This window comes from Cibotium barometz, chromosome 5 (genome assembly GCF_041138505.1).
Source record: "Cibotium barometz isolate CiBa-2024 chromosome 5, ASM4113850v1, whole genome shotgun sequence".
In the NCBI taxonomy this organism is placed as follows: domain Eukaryota; kingdom Viridiplantae; phylum Streptophyta; class Polypodiopsida; order Cyatheales; family Cibotiaceae; genus Cibotium; species Cibotium barometz.
Window position 1 is genome coordinate 6,660,551 of NC_141050.1, and position 20,868 is coordinate 6,681,418.

The 20,868-nt window shown below is 43.5% G+C and overlaps 1 pseudogene; it reads right to left on the reverse strand.

Moving 5' to 3' along the window:
• Positions 1-13,794: 13,794 nt before the first annotated feature.
• Positions 13,795-14,289, reverse strand: LOC147637996 (large ribosomal subunit protein eL28y pseudogene; annotated as a pseudogene).
• Positions 14,290-20,868: the final 6,579 nt, after the last annotated feature.

The following is a 20,868-nucleotide window of genomic DNA, read 5'->3' on the forward strand; positions in this document are numbered from 1 at the left end:
CCAACCTTAGCCATGGGCATACCAACCTCAGCTTACAACTGTATCATTCTCGAAAAAAATATTAAAAATTTTAAAAAACTATTTGCCACGGGCGTACTGTCCTCTTAACGTACGCCCGTACCAACCTTAGCTACGACTGTACCAACCTAAGTGTACGGCCATACCATTCTAGAAAAAAAAATTAAAAAATTAAAAATTTACCCACGGGTGTACCATCCTAAGTGTACGCTTGTACCAACCTAAGCATACGTCCTTACCATTCTCAAAAAAGAAAATTAAAAATCATTATAAAAAAAAATTAACCACGGGCATACCATCCTAAGCGTATGCCTGTACCAACCTTAGCCCCGCGGGTGTACCAACCTTAGCGTACGACATACCATTCCTGAAAAAAATACAATTTTTAAAAATTCTAAATTTTCAGAGGTGCTTTTGGTCTACCTCCCCGACTCACTAGGGTTGTTTTTACATGCATAAAATGCCTCAAAATACCACTTTTAACCTTAAGGGTGCATTCATGCACAAAGTAAAAGTGAGATGAAACTCTTATTTCGGGCTCGCACATTGAAGCTTTTCTAAGCTTCCCCGCACACCATGGACACCTTTCGGTCATGGTTGCATGCCCCCAATGCCCCCATTCCATTCGACAGCACCCTGGCTCCAATTGAACATTCACATGTGGTTGCCACACCACACATGTTTGGTCGAGAGGGCGAAACGATTTTTGAAGAGCCCTTATCTAGTGGGGCCCCCTCCATATCTACACCCCCACGTGGATAGACACCCCGTGCACACTCATGTACCTTCTTCTCTATCCACCACGGATCTATTCCCACCCTTGTGCCATAACTTGACATTCTGAGCCTAGCACAAGCTCTAGGAAGGGGAGTGTCACAACACGTATTCACAAATATCACATACAAAATTTATGTGGGTGAAAATTTTCAAACTTTTGTTGAAATTTCACAGAGTTGGAGACCCCGTATTCCACATCAAGGTCTTTAAGCAAATCTGTCAAGCATTTGAAAATTTTGACGATGCAACCAAAGTCTATCATTAGGGAAAATTTGGACTCACTTTTGGGCCGTTTAAGCTCTTTGAGATTCTAGGGACCAAATGAGGGTGAGGCTTCCGTTACGAAACTTTTGAGGTTGCTTTTTGGTGGGGAGGCCATAACTTGAGCATAAAAAACTCCAAATTTGTCGGAGGTTGTTGCGTTAGAATCCTCTCATCAAGATCTTTCCAATGATATGTTACATGATATAGTTTTGAGGTACTATGGATAGAGTTGTCCACGATCCCCCTTTTCTTAATAGGATGATGACTTGGCATTTCTTAGAGGGCCCAACAATGAGTCCACATTTTCCCTAATGCTCCTTGGACACAGCCTTGAAGGAAAGGCCGTGCAATGGTTCCAATCCTTGGATCCTCGGCACAAAGGCACTTTCAAAGCAGTGAGAGAGGCCTTCATACTTGGCTTTGCACCCTATGGGCCCAAATGGATCCCCATCATCCAATTGTTCTAATTGGAACAAAAACCAGAGGAAACATTACGTGACTACATCGCACACATTAAGTACCTTGATTCACGTTGTAAAGAGAGGAAAAAATTGAGTGACAAGCACTTAATGGACTGTTCCCTCTTGGGATTGCACAATCCAAGACTAAACAACCACATGTTTGGTCAAGGACCCCTGCATCTTTGATCAAGACTGCAAATGGGCAATCTTTCTCGATGAAAACATGCAAGAAAGCTATTCCACGCACTTGGCCACTATGCAATGACAACCCAAAGCTTATTTGTAACATTACCTTCCTCTCCTCCCGGGCCCCAAAGCCTTACTGGTGGCACCACCCCACACTAGCTACTCACACACAACACCACCACGACCTTCTCTAGTACCCATCTTTCCATTCCAATAGCTGCCTCTCTAGGCAAACCCTATTGCCCATGGAAAGATTCAAACTAGGTCCATTGCTAAACCTATGGAGCCCATGCACTCTGCCATCTCCGAGACACCCCTAAAACCTCATCTCCCTTTTTCAGTGCCTCACATGGACCCTAAACCACTTGTGTATAGTATAGGTACACCTGCAGGGAAACCACCTCTTCTATGTTTCCTTTGCCACCCCATAGAGTGGTTGAATGCCCTCAAAAGAAATGCATGCCAGTGACACCACAACGTCATGGCTGTGGAATTGACCATTACTACAAGGATTTCCCTTTGCAATCAGTTTCTCACTCCATAGTCGAAGGCATGCCATCCCTCAACGTGTTGAGTGTTCAACATGGGATAATATCCAATGTCCCATTTAATGTCATCACACAGTTTTACAGGCCAAGCTAAAGAAGGCCGCATCCCAAAAGAAACAACGCTCTAAGCACATTGGCCAAGGTGACAATCAGGTTAGCATCCCGCACTGCCTCAACCAAGACCACATCATCCTCCTCTAGGGGGGAGAGATGATCATGCCAAACTACCACTCCCCCATGCAGCCCACCAAAAACTCACCAAATGGGAAAAAAGCCTTGCCACATAACCCAATGCCATCCTTGAGAAGCAACGTCTTCAGGAGGCCCAAGCACTAGTAAAGCAATACCAAGCTCAACTTGAACCGCCACCCGTTTTTGTAACCTTTGACCTAGTGCTTGAGTGCACGCCATCCCCATTGAACTTGAACTTCCGCACTAGGTAAGGCTAGAGCCCCCGCTTACACTCCAGGCCGAGGAAATTCCGTTCACTGACATGATGTTGACAAACAAAGATTTTTCCCCTCATGTGCCTCCTCATCCTCCAGTGCCTATTCCACAAACAGTCAGGCCCAAATCCCATGTTCACATGGAACAACTCGATGCGAACAGTGACACAAGTCTGAGAGCGACTCACGAGGTCCGCACACCAAATTTGCTAAGGTATTTTATCCTACGACACCCAAATCCAAATTCGCTAAGGTATTTTATCCTCCTCCTACGGCACCCAAATCTCAACCTCCACACTTGTCAAATAAGGACCAAATTGAACTTCCATATACTATTGCTGGTCCACCCTATGATCAAAGCCCCGCCCCTCAAGAAGCCCTACTCATCAACACAACCTAGCCAGCCTCTTTGCCTTCCTTTTCTCCCAAATTCAAATGCCCATTAGAACCTTGTTAAAAGGTAGTCCAACTTTATGGAATGATCTTCGGGATTGGATGGAAAGAAAACTACAAGCTTCTGTGAAGGAGGGAGCTCACTCAGATTCCTCGGATGAATCTAAGCCCCATCATCCAGACTTACTCCATTACTAACCCAAAACTCAAAGGCGCACCGACAATTCGAGTAAATGCATTGGGACACTACTTTGAAGGTGATGGCACCAACGCCGCTTTTCCCATTTCCTATAACGTACATGTGGTCACAAGCATCCTGGATGGTGGTGCTGGCATAAGCATCCTCACGCAAACATGCTGGGGAAAACTAGGGCCAACCACACCTTGATCATACCACATTGGTGATTAAGCTTGCCAATGGGAAATCTGCAAAACCCCTGGGCATAGTGCATGACCTCAAGGTAAAATTCTGTGACATGACATTCCACCTCACATTTGTGGCCATGGACTTTCGTAATGCCGCATATGAGATCATCTTGGGTAGACCATTCATGTGACAACCACAACTGATCCGACTAGGACACACATCATGTCTACCTCCGTAAAGGGTCTCAAATGCTTAAGGTCAATTTATATACCTGGCAGTAACATCCCATGGACAAAGCACCCTTTGTCAAAGACTATGTGACTACTGCAAGGAGCAATGATCTCTTTGTTTATGATGCTTGTTATCAAGCCCTTCATGACGCATGGGTGCCATCCATAGTTGCTTTTGTCAATAGTGAGACAAAGTCGACCACGATTGGCTTAAAATCCTTACTACACTTGACACCCTCCCAGATCACAAACTCGGCACACAATTTGTGCTCCCAAATGGCCAGAACCCTACAAATATTGACCCTAAACTACCACCAGAACTCAACCCACCAAGAATATAGATCAGACTCCCAACCCGCAAATGGTCTACAACGATGGCAAGCCCACATATATCCTATGGTCTGCAGCACCAATCTCATATTCTTGTGAAGGCATGGAAAGCGCTTGGAAAACCCACACCAACAAAAGAAAATAATTATATTCAAATTTCACATGAAATGTGTTAAATGAGTATTGAGTATTTCATTCCTAAAATTTATATAGAAAGCAGATTTCATGTCATTGATGCAGGGTTACTCCAAGGCCCGATTATCATTGGAAAAGCGTGGATTGATGCCAATCACTACCAAATCAATTGGCGCGAAGAAACAGCCACCATGGAAATCAACAGAAAAAAGTCCACAGTCGTCTTGTGTCCCTAAGAGGAAATCATACACACACCCTCATCCCCGACTACCCTTCCCCCTCACGTCCAATCCTCATCATCCCATGCCTCACCAAAGATGGTCTGTGAGACCCCTTTGTCCCCTCCGCACACCGGATTCTTGGTTGCTAGCAATGGAAGTAGCTTCCTCTTGCGCGGGGCAGGGTTTCCCACTCGGGGCCTCGCCCTCGAATGTCCAGACACGAGACTAATCTAGTGGTCATTCCGAAACTGAAACCGGGAAAATTTCCCCTACTCGGAAAACGTGGACGATTCCACCTTTTTGATTTTCTTAACGAATTTTCTAACGGGGTCAAGAGACTAAACTATCCTTCACCTGATTTTTTCAACCATACCAAGGCTAGTCAAGACCTGGGCAGGCTCTGCCGCGTGAGCCGTCCTTTGAACACTCCTCCCCACCAGTTGTTTCAACCGAACTTCCCTTAGAAAAATATATACCAAATTCTCCCTCTAACATTCTGGCGTAAGACAGTCCTTTAAGAAAACAGGGTTTCTATGCAAGTTTTCAGTGTGATTTTCTTTTTAATACAAGGAGTATTTATTGAATCAGTATCCCCAAAACTTCTTGATCCGAATTCTGAATTTCATACTAGAATCCCTCGAATTCTATAACCTTGATCCATAGATCAATTCAAAGGGTCTCAAACTTAGTTTCAGATTTGGCGGAAATTTTGAGTGTATTATTCTAATCTGGTCACACCTTCTTTCCTCGAAATTGACGAAAGAGTTTGTGGTCTTGGTCATAGTCTGATTCAAGGTTTGAGCTCAGATAAGATTTTTCTTGAACTACCTTTCTTGAAAAGGTTTGATAATTCAGTTACTATGGCTGATTGACTAGCTGGCTGCTGTGTGCTCCGGTTAGTAGAAGTGCAACTCTAAGCTTGAGATTGGTGTGCTCTGGTTCTCCACCACCGTCGTGGCCAACAAAATGCTAAAGTTCTTAGACTAGAGGCAGCAAGGGTAAGCATGGTGGCCATATAAAGTCAGTGAAGCGGCAGCAACAAGATGACTAAGAGTTATAGTCGGCAGGAGCAAGATGACTGAGGGTTACAGTCAAGTGGAAGCAGCAAGATGACTAAGAATTACAGTCAAGGGGCAATAGCAAGATGATTGAGGGTTACAGTCAAGTGGAAGCAGCAAGATGACTAAGAATTACAGTCAAGGGGAAATAGCAAGATGACTGAGAGTTACAGCAGTCAAGTGGCAGCAACAAGATGTCTGAGAGTTACAGTCAAGTGCCAGCAACAAGATGACTGAGAGTTACAATCAAGTGGTAGTAGCAGCAAGATGACTGAGAGTTACAGTCAAGTGGCAGCAGCAAGATGACTGAGAGTTACAGTCAAGTGTGGTAGCAGAAAGATGACTGAGAGTTACAGTCAAGTGGTAGAAGCAAGATGACTGAGAGTTACAGTCAAGTGGCAGCAGCAAGATGACTGAGAGTTACAGTCAAGTGGTAGCAGCAAGATGACTGAGAGTTACAGTCAAGTGGTAGCAACAAGATGACTGAGAGTTACAGTCAAGTGGCAGCAGCAAGGTAACTGAGAGTTACAGTCAAGTGGCAGTAACAAGGTGACTAAGAGTTACAGTCAAGTGGCAGCAATAACAAGGTGATTGAGAGAGGGGACTGAGAGTTAGAGCCAAGATGCAGTAGCATGGCGTTGAGAGTTACAGGCGAGATGCAGTAGCATGGCATTGAGAGTTACAACAACCGAGATGCAGTAGCATGGAGACTGAAATCAGTCAAGCGTGGGCCAATTGTTGACAAGGAGCTGCAAGGTGGTGAACGTGAAATTAGCCGACTAATAGGTGGTGAGTTGGAAGTATTCACAAAAAGGAAAGTCTAAAATTGGGAAGAATATTTGAAAGGTCTTCCAAATCATAATTCAAAACAACGGCTTGGTTTCAATAGACTATTTTTGGTGGGTGGGTCAATCATAGTGTATTTATGTAAGGGTCCTATTTTGGAGAAAGTTTTGTGTGCACTCAATATTGTGGAAGGAGAAAAATCACTTGTAAAAGAGTTCTTATTACTGGGTATGACGAAAGGAACATAATAGAAATTTCTTCAGATACCAAGGAATCAAGTGGGGTGGTAGAAGTATCATCAGACTCGTCTGTTGAGTTTCAAAATACTCAATCATGGATTGAGAGGGAGTACTTTGTAGCTCAAAGCATAGAGGACGTCACGTCCAGAAGAAGGAAGCAGACTTCTAGAGTAAAACAAACAGTCAGAAAAAGGACAAGGACAAGGCATTTTGATACACTTTGGGTTGGACAACCTAAAAATCAAAATTCAAAAAGGAAGCAATCAACTGAGAAGGGAGAATCCGACAAGAAAGAAGCAGAAGACAAGTCGTGGTATTACGAGGCTGCCTTAGCTCAAGGCCTTGGAGATTTATTAGCTCAAGTCGTGGTATTATGAGGATGCCTTAGCTCAAGGCCTTGGAGATTTATTAGCTTCTAATATGGAGCTCTATGGATGTGGTGATGGACTCTAAAAACATTTTTTTAACCATTTGACTTGTATTAATCTTTCAGTTGTTTCTATATAGCCAAAGTTGTTTGATTTTGCTTAATCTTGCTCTTCAAAATATTAGTGATGGGGAAGCACTTCTTTGAGAAGAGTGATAGATTTGATGGCACAAAGTATCACACATGGTCCATAAAAATGCAAATGGCCATGATAGAGAAGGACTATTGGACCATAACAAAGGGTGATTACAAGAAACCAACTAGAGATACACAAGTAGCAAGTGCTGCTTCAGCCAATGATAGAGAAGGACTATTGGACCATAAAAATGCAAATGGCCATGATAGAGAAGGACTATTGGACCATAACAAAGGGTGATTACAAGAAACCAACCAGAGATACACAAGTAGCAAGTGCTGCTTCAGCCAATGAAGCATGGACTAGGCTTAAAGGTATCTTCGGTCAAACTAATGCTGCTTCAAGATTGTGGTTAAGAAAAAGATTGTATAGACTTGACATGGGAGACAAGGATAATGTTGCAACCCATCTAAGAAATATAAGGAGTCTTATGAATCAACTTTCAGGGGCAGGGGTAATCATTACCGAGAAAGAAGTTGTCTTTGTGTTGCTCTCTTTAATGCACCTAAAGTTTGATAATGTGGTTGGTGTTATTGCCAACCAACCAAATTTAACCCTTGTTAGTGCAACATCTCATTTGATCATGGAAGAAGCTCGACTTGGAGTTTCAAAATGATGGCATTGAGTCCTCAAGTGTGTAAGAACCTATTTACAGAATCTACCATGATGTCCAAGGAAGAGAAGAAAAAGAAGAAGAAGGGACCCAAACCTTGCTTCTACTGCAACAAGAAGAAAGGTCATATGATTAAAGACTGCTTTCAGAAAAAGGCTGATGAAGAAAAGCTGAAGGAGATTAAGGAAAAGGGCAAGGAAGAGGCCAACATGGTCATTATTGATTCAGACTATGCTTTGTAGTAAAGGGCTGAATAAACATTGTAAATATTTTTAGCCACCAGTGGCCATTTTTAGCCACTAGTGGCCATTTTTATGTTTTTGTGGGCTTTCAAAGAACTTGAACTTGGCAAGAGCTTACCTTGCGTGGTGAAGCTAAACCAAGAGGGAGTATTGGAATTAATGGTTTTGCTTTAGGATTATCTTTAACCTTTGTGGTGGGTGATTTTACACAAGGAGTAAAAGGGACTAGATAAGCTAGTCAGTCTAGGTGGCATGGGTGTCACATGGCATGGGTCAAGTGGGCACCCTATTTGAAGAGGTCTTGGAGGTGGCTTTAGATGCTCTCAAGGGGCACTAGACATCATGGATGATGTCATTGAAGTAGGCACCTTCTTCTTCTTCTCCTCCCTATAAATTGGGAGGTCACACTTAGCTCCATATAACCATTATATAACCATTGTATTAGCACTTAGCTCCATATAACCATTATATAACCATTGTATTAGCACTTGAGTAAAAGGGCTATGTGCCTAGTTCTTTGTGGGGGATTACATCTTGTGTCTTCTTGAGTTATTATGTTTCTTAACAGGCTTATGAAGTACTTGTAGTTTTGGGCCTTTTTTCTAATACCACCACCATGCCAGTACCTATCCAATCGATAGAGATGGTTTGGTGACCAACAGGCAAGCAAGTCCTCCTCAACAAAATACTATGGACTTGCCCACACCCAACCCATGGGAGCTCAAAAGCTCAATTCACCCACCCCTTTTCCCCAATGGAGCCTCCTTCATGAAGCTCCACCCTGCCTCTTGACTTCTTCACCAAACCAAGGGGCAGTGCTACAAATGGCTGAGCTTATCCAACCACTCAAAGGTAAGTTCACAACTCTCGCCACATGGGCCACTCAGTACAAGCCCCTCTTTAGGAGTGTTGACCAATTAAAAAAAAGTTCCTCTAGGTGATTAGGATCTGAGTGATTAGGACCACGACACACCTTTTGCTCCTGCCCATGCACCACACCTGCAAATCTCATCAGGCTTTGTCCTATGCATACACACCGCACAAAGCTTCATTAGCAGCCATCCAGGTACATCTCTGTATGGAGCAACTATGGTGGGTGCAAGCTTGGTCAATGGTATGACCCATTACCTAGATTTTCTTCATCACCCCCCACTTCACCTGAATAAATGCGCTTCATGCCTAATCCATCCTACCCCAAAACTTCTTCTTCGGCTCCACATGTTTAGATCCTCACCCCATCAACTACCACTTCTATCAACACAAGATCCCAGAGCTTCAATGACAGAAGAAGACAAAGCAACAAAAGAAAAAGAGAGAACACCACAAACTGATACCTCCACATAAGCCAAGATACCCATTACGATGTCTTGACAAAGATGCTAGAGCTTCATGTACATCGCCATCGACATTGTTAACCACTTTGGTTAGCATTATCTTTAGCGTGGCTACACTCTTTGTAATTTATTTTTTGTAACCACGAAATGTGCTTATTGTATAAGAGACATAGGATGACCGAGCTTACGGCTTGTGTAATGCCAGTCATAAGGAATAGTTGTACATAGAGCTAGAAAGACTAGGAAGACTAGTTTTGGGCCCCCAATTGAAAATGGGCGGCCGGCCATTATAACTATAAGCTCTTGTATATAAGTCATTTTATTGAATATGAAAAGGTACAATCCCATTAGTCTCATTTGAGCTTGCCTCTTCTCTCTCTCTCTCTCTCTCTCTCTCTCATTTGAGCTTGTGGATGTATTTTAGCTTGTGTTTTTGCTTGTTTGCATGCTTAATTGTTGGTGTATGTAAGTAGGGATGGTAATGTTCTCACTTCTCTTCTTCTCTACCCTCTCCAAGTCCCTTTTGCATGCTTGTTGCATGAGATAAAGGTTGAGCTCTCATATCTCCCTCCTTCTTGCTCACTGCCTTGAATATGGTGTGAAAAGGAAGGTGAGGTGGCTACGTGTATGCATGGCAGGAAGGAGATGGCGCAAAAGGATGGAGGAAATATGCTGAATAAGGCAAGCTAGCGGGTTCTTCCAGAAGATGTGGATAGCTGGCGATGGACTGACGAGCCGAAGGAGCCGCCTTTGGCAACTAGAAGGATAGGTGGTTGCGTTGGTCAGCCTAAGCAGCTGGTGCACTGGTGGTCGTGTTGGCGGTGGCTAGTGCAAACAGAGAGAAGAGCAGAGCCGCCAGCCCCCTATAGCACGCAGGCAGAGAGGAAGCGAAGAGTGTTGCGTTGAGTTTTTTGGGTGTTGGCTGCAGCTGCTTCTGAAGAGAGGTGGGTGACGTTGACAGGCTGGAGAGATGGGCTGGGGAGCCGCCTCGAAGGTGGAGTCCACTGTAAAAGAGAGCCGCTTCCACTACGAGAGTGAGGGACTGCACCAAAGCAGAGGGGCCCTCTTAGCACACCAACTGCAGCAAAGGAGAGTAGAAGCGCTGGCGGTGGTTGGCGATACCAGAGAGAGAGAGAGAGGTTGGCTGCGGGCTGGTGGTGGCAACTGGAGGACGTCGACACGCTGGTTTACTCATCGGCGATGGCTGGTAAGGATGAAGAGAGCTTGCTCGTGTAAGGGTGTGGCGTTTGCCACGTGGGGGATGCAGAGGGAGCTACCTTGGTGCTGTGGCTTGGGCTGGTGTTGGGTTGGCGACAAAGATAGAGGGGTTGCTGTATTTTTGAGCTGCGGAGGTTGGTAGCTACCAGAGGGCTACCTTCAGAGAGGCGCAGCGCAGAGAGGGCTGATGGCAGTGAAGCAGAGAAGAGGGGACATGGATTATGTGCCGATGAGGATGTGATGTATCCTTGGCAATAACAAGTCAAAGTGTTGATGTGTTTGTGGTTGAAGAGGCTTGGTTGTCAGATGCAAGGTTGTAATTCCAGGGGCAGTGAGGCCGTGGTTGAATTCCCTTGGCAGTAAATCCAAGCCAGAGTGTTTGTATGGTTGTGTGAGTAAGGCTTCTGTGTCGGAAGAAGCTTATATGAAGTGTTGACTGGGAATTTAAGGATGAATGATACTGGTGATGTATCTGGCTATGGTTGTGTGTTAGTATCCTGTGTGTGTTGATTTGCGGAGAAGGCGTGATTGACGTGTTTGGTGGTGTAGTCCACGGGTTTACACTCTCACAGCGCACTTTGTGCCAGCCCTTCGATTACCTCATCATGCACACGGTGGAAATGTATGTGTTGCTGGGTGTTAACTTTGATTATGGTGCCCCTGCTTTGGCTATTTTTCTGGTGTGGGTGGTGTGGTGAACCGTGAGAGAAGTGTTCCAGCCGGTGGTGGTGCCCCTGTTGTTGGTGTTAGTATTTCCAAGGCTATTGGATGGACAACTATAGAGGCAAGTGATTCCGTATCCGGAATTTCCGACAGCTTTCTGGTGCCCCCACTCAGGGATTGTTACAGGTTTTCATGATGTGGTCTTATCCAGAATTTCATGGCAGGAAGGGTGAGGATGTGTTGATTTTTTGGAGCAAATGGAGTTGGCATGCATTAGTAACCATGTTACAGATGAAGAGCAGGTTTTGAGGCTAGTAAAGATTTTCTTGAAGGGAAATGCCCGAAGCTGGCTTAAGGATTTTGAAGCACAGGATGCGGCATATGAGCTACATAGATGTAGATGTGGAGAGTATGGAGGAAGATCCTATTATTATGGATTTTCTTGGATAGCTTGATGGTGGTATGGTACCTGCGATGAATGATGTGGATGTTTTTCCATTTGATGCATTATGTGCTGGTGGGGAGTCTTTGGACGATGATACCAGGGGGATTGGCAACACTCAAGAAGATATGCATGTACATTGGGTGGATGAAGAGCGTTGTGATGTGAGTATTGTGCTTGAGGATGATATGTGGGAAGTTGCTAGCCTTGATGAATAGGAGCCAGAGATAGATATGGATGCAAATATGGTTGAGAGTGTAACTAAGGCTTCTTTGCGTGTTGCTGAAATGCTAAAGACAAAGTCCATGGATGACAAGGATTCTGAACCAGTTGAGTTGTATGGTTGTGAAGAGATGCCTGAATTACAAGAGTTGGAAGTGCTTATGGACACTGCTGTTGGAAAGGATGTGGATTTTTCTGTGCATAAAGGTCAAAATGTTGGAACATGGCCTTCACTGGTATTGATGAATTGGATGCTAGATGTTGCAATGCTACAGGTTTTGAAGACAAGGAGGTTTGTTGTGAGTGAAGTTTTCTCTTATGGTTTATTTGAAGAGCGAAGGCTTGAGGGTGATGCTGTGTGGTCAGAGTCTGTGAATGCTTATCAAATGATGGACGTAAATGATTTTGTAGCACATATGATGTAGTGATGCAGCCATTGTTTTACAACAGTTTCATTTTGATCCTGGTGGATAGCTATTGGACTTTATCTTTTTGCTGTTGAGCATAAATGCTCTAGCAGAGGGGGTTGGGCAAAGTATGTCAGGCAAAATTCTGAAAGGTGTTTTGGGCTTGTGTACATATGGAATGCATGGCATGTGAAGAGCTTTGCCTTGGAATGCCTTGGCAGATGTACAGGGTGGATGGTTTGGTAGTAGGCTTATACAGGTTTGTCCGGAGCGTGGTCTGCTAGAGATGATATCAATCGTTCGGTCGCTTGAATGTGTGCGCGTTCCAAAAATAAAATCGACACCAAATTGTATTCGAAAGGTGTGTGGAAGCATGGGGGCGACTAAATATTGAAGGGGCCAATGTTGCCTTGAATATGGTGTGAAAAGGAAGGTGAGGGTGGCTACGTGTATGCATGGCAGGAAGGAGATGGCGCAAAAGCATTGGATGGAGGAAATATGCTGAATAAGGCAAGCTGGCGGGTTCTCCATGAGCGCCTACTACCGAACCGCCACCACGGGTGCTCACTCTCGTCGACCATCCCCATGGGCGCTCAGGCACTCGCCCACTGTTGCATGATCAATGCAAGGATGCAACAAAAAAGACACTTAGGGCTCTTGTAAAGAGTTCCAAGTTGTAGATGAATGTGGGAGAGGGCTTGACAATAATCCCACATGGGAACTTTTGGGAGTTTTAGAGTTTTTGTATAAAAAGTGGCTCATTTGAGAGCTTAGGTACATTGGGCAAACTCATGTTTGAGCTCTCTTGAGACTAGCTCTCCCTCTTTTCCCATAGAGGTGCAAGCGCTTCTCTCTCCCCATCTACATTGTTGTAAGTTCTATTTTTGTTAATTCAATGCAATGAGTGGATGTTTGTCTCTCTTCTCATGTCAATTCTCTAGTGTGTATGTTTCTTGTTGATAGTTTCAAGGCTTGTGTGCATGCTAGGGAAATGAGTGTTTGAGAATGAAGAATGCTTTGAGCTTGTGTATGCAATAGCTTAGCTTTCTTCTTGTGTTGGATGCAAGAATGAGTGGGATGATGAGTGAGTGAGTATGGCAAGATTGAGCTTGAGTGTGTGTTGAGTCTATGTCAATAGTAGTAGTTTTCTTAGCATTCTCTCCATCAAATGGATAAGCTTTTGTGCACCTGAATCCCTAGCTCCGAAAGGGATGCAAATCCCATTGGATTGAGCTAAGTATGGATCATACTACTCTTGCTACAAGTGAGAGAGTTTTCCGTCTCTCCATTGGCGCCGCTGCCGGGGAGACGACTCAAATCCGGCGGTTGAGAGTGTGTGGAAACCACCACTATTTCCTCTTTTGGTTGCAAAACCATTGAGTGATTAGGTTAAGTTCGGGTGTGCGATCCCGGTGAGAGTGGATAAGGTTAGGATAAGAAAAAAAACCATTGAGCGGTTGAGGTTTCTCCCGCATTGTTTTTTAAGTTTTATTGATTTTATTCCTTTTCAAGTACCGTCACTATGCTTACATTGTTTTTCTTTTTTTCTTTTTTTTTTGGAACGAAAAGTAAATTTGACATGAGCAACGCAAAAATCAAATCTCTAGTTAAAAAGTTGTGAGAAAAAAAAAAGTTATCCAGTCCTTGGTTGCTTCAATGTCAAGGCTGACAGACTATCTTGAGGAGTTAGTTTCTAATGGATTTCCTTGATGGTTTTGAACTCTTCTTTGTTGCTCCTGCCTTTGCTGCTCGTAGGCTTTCGCGCACAGAGCTCAGCTTTGCCAAGGCAGCTTTCTCCAAACGAGGGCGGTAGCCATTTTCACCAACCCGGTTTTCAAGGACTTTGGCCATGCGCCTTGAGGAGGGACCCGCTGACGCAGTCTTCGGGCTTGTAGCCCTTTTTGGTCTTCGAAGCACCAAGGACAACAGAAAGGTCAGCACCGCCAACAAAACGAAAACCGTCTTCTTGCTGGCTAAACCCGAGCACTTGAAGGCGCCGAGGCTGCAGAGCCTATCCGGCTCGCTACCGAACTGCACAGAGGAACTGCAGTTGCCGTTCCTTTTCACCAGAAACTTGCCGCTTTTTTCACCAGCTGCCATAGCAGACCGGGAGAAATGCCAGCCATTCTAAAGAGCAGCGCAGAACGAGCGTCCCCGGGCAGAGTTAGAGAGACGCGAACGTAAGAACGGTGACTGGCCGGACGCAGAGAAGGCAGCAGCGGTGGCGGTTGGCGACTCGGAGGAAGGCAGGCAAGCACCTGCAGCCTGCAGGCGGGCAGCAACAAAGCGGCCGGCGCGGAAGGAGCGAAGAAGCAAGAGGCGAAGGCAGCAGCGGCCGGCGCGGAGACGACCGGCAGCTGCTAAGCCCAGCTCTGCGAGGCGGCTACTGAAGAGAGCAAACGCGGTGGTGAAGTAGCTGCGCAGAAGAAGAAGCGTCGACCGGTAGCCGTTTGCAGCAAACGAGGAGGCACGCGCGCCGCCGCAGCGCACTATCCGGAAGCGATAAGGATTAAGAGGTAGGTATTTTTTTTTATTTATTTTTTTACATTTTTTTTATTTTTTTATGTTTTTATTAATTTTCATGATTTTTGTATTTTAAAAAAAAATAATAATAATAAAAACAAAAATAAAAAAATAATAAAACAATAACAAAAAAAAGTTAAAAAAAAAGAAAAAGAAAAAAAAAGAAAGAAAGAAAAAGGTAATAATAATAATAATAAAACTTGACCTTTATTTTGAGTCCATAATTTTGTAGAATTTGCACTTACTTTAAAATTCCTGTAATTTTTTATTTTTTATTTTTTATTTTTTATTTTTATTTTAAATTTTTTTTGCACAACTCGCACTAAAAAAAAACAACAACAACAACAAAAAAAAACAACAAGAAAAAAAAAACATAAAACAATAATTTTTTGTAATTGCGTGCAGAATTAGTAGATTCATATTTTGTGTACGAAATTTATTAGTATTTAAAAAAAACAACCAAGGAGAAGAAAACAAAAGAAAAAAAATAGAAATTAAAAAAAATCTATAAATTAAGTGTTTTTTAGGAGTCTACTTTTTTGCATATTTTGTAATTCTTTTTTTAAATTTTTTGCATAATTAGTGTAACTTGCATATTTTTTTAAATTTTTGTAACTTTGTGCATAATTAGTATTTTTTTTAGCGTGATTCATATTTTTTGTAATTAGGAAAAGAGAAAATAATAATAATAATAAAAATATATAATAAAAAATAGGATAGATAGTTACACCACACATACTCATTTTAGTTGCATTTAGTGATTAGGTAGGTTAATATATATATATATATATATATATATATATACATATATATATATATATATTTATAAAAAAAAAACAAAACAAAAACAAAAACAAAAACAAAACAAAAACAAAACAAAACAAAAACACATAAAAAACCAAAAAAATTTGACCTTATGCACTTGCGGTCGGGACGTCTTATAGATTCTGCCATAGGGCCTAGGGCACCTTCTAGAGTACCTACGCAGGAAAGTGGGACCCAATCGGTAGGAAATTTGGCAGATATTGCTGAAACCCTTTCTGAATCCCAATCCGATACCCTTTCCTCCAGAACAACTAGTTCATTGTCCATGGACAATCTAGGGCCGACAAATAGTCACCCCTTAGCCCCAAATAGGACACCCGCAAGATCTTTTAATCCATTTGAAGCCGACACCATGGGGTTAACACTTAATGTGAGACTCCAATATGTCTACACGAATGCTCAAGGAGCTGAGATCTTTAGGGATCCACAACAACGGTATCTTGTTAAGATCGCAGACATTTTCTCAGAACTTGATAGAGCACCTCTAGTCAATGACCAGGGTAACATGTACATGGGTGGAGATGGTGTTCGCTATGAAGTCACCTACCATCCAGAAAATGTAGACAAATTAGGGGAACTCACTAAAACCGAGTTCTTAGACTTATCAAAACTTTCCAGAGCAAGGGAGTCTAGAGATGATTGGCTCATTGAGCCGGACATGCATGGACCCTCCAATGCCCAGTTCCCCAAAGCCATCCATAGATGATTTACTTCTTGTAGATCTAAATTTGGAAAGAGATAGGAAAGGCAAGAGTAAAATGGATCAGGGGGCTGAGAACCAATGGGAGTTTGTACGACAAATTCCAGTGACAAAGGTCTTACAGGATGAACCACTTCAAGAGGTCTATAAGGACTCGTTAGAGGGATATTATGCCACAACTAAATTGCCAGAGCTGGATCTTCCTCTAGCACTGGTGGTGGTAGTTGAGAAGCTTGCAGGACACAGAAACCGAATAATTGATAAATGGGCCAATGAATACAGAACCTTAGATTGGAAAGAGATTCGGGAACTCACGTGGAAAGGACAACCATTATTCATGGAAGTGTTCTCAACAAATACAGCCAAACCAGGAGAGACAGCCTTTCTTGGAGAAACTGTTGCTCCTCCCCTACGAGAGTTCACTAGAGAGGGACCCTCAACATCAAAGTGGACCACTGCTAGTAGCCTAACTCTAGCACCAAGATATCGTCCTACACCAAATGTGCGACCACAGGTCACACAACAACATCTTTCTCATTATAACAATCGGAGGGTAGGGGAGCCAACTCGGCCTCCCATAAATGCACCTCCTGAAATGCGGGTGACAAGATCTTTGGAGGGGTTTGGTGAGGCTAGTAATAGGGGACCCACACCAAGTTTGGATGTATGTGGACCATCTTACCAAAGAGAGGAACAATTCCCACTGAGAGTGAGAGGCCGTAGGCCCTATGATGAGTATTCAAGACAAGTAAGGCCATCAACTCTTCAGAAACTGGTAAAAAAGTATGAAGGGTCGGGAGATCCATACGACCATGTAGCAGCATTTAGGCAAGCAGTTCGAGCTGAGCAAGTGGCTGACAAGCATACTCAAATTGAAGGATTTGGACTCACTCTTGAGGGAAAGGCCCTTGCTTGGTTTCAAGCACTAGAGGCTTCAGACAAATCTTCTTTACGAGTTTTTTAAGAGAGATTCATTGCTGCTTTTTCCTTGATGGGAATTCAACATGACACGGTAGCACACATCTACTCTTTCAAGCAAGGCGAGAATGAGAGTGTTAGAGACTGTGTAAATAGAATGAAGCAGTACATTAATCGTTGCCCAGAAGATGAGAAGCCCGCCCAAAGTCGATTAATTTCTCTCTTCTTAAAAGGACTCAAAAATTTAACACTGCATACACATCTTTATGCGAAGAAGCATACGGTGATGACCAAAGTTCAGGGTCTAGCGCGCTAGTAAATCCAGACCAGATAGCTAACCTAGTACTAAGGAGATTGGGACAGACCTATCGTCCACCCATGCAGCCACAACAACAACAACAGAGAATGAGGAGTGTACTTCCTACAGGTCCTCATCTTTGTGGAGCATGTGGCGGTAACCATAAAACAGAGGAATGTAATACCTTTTCTCCTCTAGTCACAAACCAACCCACAAAAAAGTGGTGCCAAGCCTGTGCTTGGAACTTTACCCATACCACACAGGAATGTACTCACATTGCGAGAATGAGACAGGAACGTGAGCAGCCAAGGGGTGGAGTGGCTCCACAAATGTATCAACAGTATACTAATTTTGAACGTAAGCCACCGATGGCACAAGAGCAAGCACGACCTGTTCTTGGTGCTCAACCTCCTGCTCCTGGGACTGCTCCTGTGAGGGTTGTTGACTACGACAATTCAAATATGTGTAGAGACTTGGTAAACCCAGGCTATGTGGAGGAGGAATATGCATCATATTCATCCAAAGAAAATATCTTTGAAAGTCCCGCATACCCAAGCCAAGCACTGGCTCAACCAGGGGAACAAAACTCTTTAATGTTGCTAGGCGGCTACCAACCTAGGACTCCAGGCCCCTCAGGTCAATGGCAGCCAAGGAAAGTAGAGGCCAAACTAATGGGCCCCTGTTATGAGTGCGGAGAACCCCATTGGGCTCGTGATTGTCCACATCGCTCAAGGCAAGCATCTCGATCCAATATAACAGTACAACAGTTTCCACCAATTGAAAGATATTGTCTAGGGTGTTGTGTAGAACGCTTCCCAAAAGATTGTCTGCTGAAACCACATGAGGAAGGCATCTCTCAACCAAAGGTCTCACTCAACCTTGTAGGGGCAGTTCCATCACCACCTTCATCTGAGAATGAGGATGTCGTGCCACTTAGAGTCATGACTAGATCACAGACACGAAATGCTGAAATACAAACTGATAAGACACCTCGAACTAGGGATGCAAAGACAAATCTAGTGGACAAGACCCTACAGTCCAATAGAAAAAAAACCACTAGGAGGAAGAAGAACCGAAACAAACGAACTAAAAGTACATCCACTAGTTCTCAAGAAGCCTCTAAACAAAACATGAGGGATAAAACTTTTACATCCCAAGAAGTGCATGAGGAGCATCAACCTCAACCTGGGCCTAGTACTAAACAAGATGAGGCTAGTACGACTGAGGATAGTTCTGGGGGTTCTGTTTTTGTGGATAAAGTGAATGAGACTCTAGATGCCATCATTGATGCTCATAGAAGTCGCATTGCAGCTTTATCTGAGCTACCCAAGAAGCTTCAAGAATACCCAAACCCTCGTGAGGAGAAGATCAATCTAGTTGTACATCAGCAACTCATTAGGGAAGCTCAGTCAATACTTGAGGGACCACCACCACCTATTCCTCGGGGCCCGACCTCTCTTAAGCCAACATTAGAAACCATACCAGAAGTGTCATCAAGTCAGGAAATGAAAAGTGAGCTCATTTCACAAGCTCATAGCGAAAGGTCTGCACCAATTGACACCCAATTGAAAGGAGGTAATCTGCCACCACCTAGCCTTGTCTTCCCATGCAATGATGAAGTTATTGATGCTAATGAGGACATGGCAAATGAGATGTGGGCCGCAGTTCATGAGAAAGTTAATGAGAACATGTCTTCTATTAGTTCGCCTCCATTCTCTGAGGTGGATTTTACCAGGGGCACGGAAAACAACTTTAGACGCCCAAGCATCCAGGAGGAAGTTCAAACAATTGTTTCTCCTAGAAGTAAGCATACAATGAAAACCTTACCATCATATCTGGGAGAATATGAGAACTGTTCTCAAACCTTGAGGATACCCTCCATGCATAAAAGGTTGATAAAGGAGAAGGATATGAGTATCGTGCAAGCTATTTTGTCAGCACCAGTGGCTTGTACCTTACCATTGCTTGATTTGATAAAAATTTGACCTGAGTTGTGGAATGATATTGCCACATGTTTGTCAGAGCAGGTATTGCTACAAAAGGGTCACCATGAGTGTACTATACACCCTGAAACAAAGCATGTTATGCCAGTTCCTATCAACAAAGTAGGAAAATTTTGTGAGGACGATCAGGGAAATGCTACCCTCCCATTAGAAGTGCGAAAAGTATCTTCAACTGCAATATTTGATAGTGGTGCCTGAGTGGGCATTGTGACAAGGTCCATTTGGGAAAAGTGGGGCAAACCAGCTATTAGGAGTACCAGGATGCGCTTGCAGCTAGCAGATGGAAGCTTAGAACATCCCCTTGGGCTACTTGAGAACATATTGGTCACCACATGTGGGATTGAATATGAGCACACCTTTGCAGTAGTGGATTTTGGAAAACATCCAAACTATGAAGTGATATTGGGTAGACCATTCATGCGACAATTTCAAATGATTCAAGATTGGGGATACAATTATTTGTACCTCCGACATGATTCTGTCATCACAAGGGTCAACCTAAGGAATCACTCATATCGTGATGTAACAAGGTCTCCAATAGATGAGTTTGATTCTGCTTCATCTGAGGGCTCAAGAGTTACATTGTCAGATGGGCGAGAAGATCTGTGGATGTGTGGAGCCTCATGTAGGGATTTCAACACTGAGAGACTTAAGGGTAATCGAAGTGTATCAGACGAGGCATACATTCCACAACCCTTCCCTGAGCATTTAATTGATCCACTAGAATGGAGTCATGTCCTTGCAACATTATTGACATGTGCTTTACCAAAGCCAATTCAATTTTGTGACTCAGATGGATATGATATTATTCCTATACGAATGGTACAACCACGTGCCCTTCTAGATGATTTGTACTATAGGGATACATCCACAACAGCTATGCATGTCGAGGAAGTCTCAATGGAGGATTTGACACTCGAATCTGCTAATGATGCTGAAAAGGAAGATGGCTGGGACTCTGATTTTAATAATGATGTGACAATCCCTGAGGATGAGTTAGGAAAGGCACGCCTACTCTTGAGAGGAAGGGAGGTTCAAGTAGAGATCCCTCGAAGCCAACCTAAACGTAAATGGTGTAAGAGCCATAAAAGAATCAGTAGACAAGATGAGCGGGAACAACGTGAGAGACTACAAAAAGAAAAGGAGGAGTCTAAGAGTGAAAACTCTCGACCACCACCTCACTTCTCAGGAAAGAACGGATATCTATACTATGTCCAAGCACAAGATAGTATCAAAGACCAAGTAAAACGATCAGATGGATTCCAAGCAGGAGAAAAGCTAAAAACTGTTAGCAAAAATCGTAAAAAAACGAAGAAACAAAAACCAAAACTCAAGTCTAAAACTGATTCAAAAGAGAGTGTCGGAAGTGCAAAGACAACGGTTGAACAAAAAAATCCGATGCAAGATGGCAAAGGAGAGCTCAAAACCGCATGGTCTT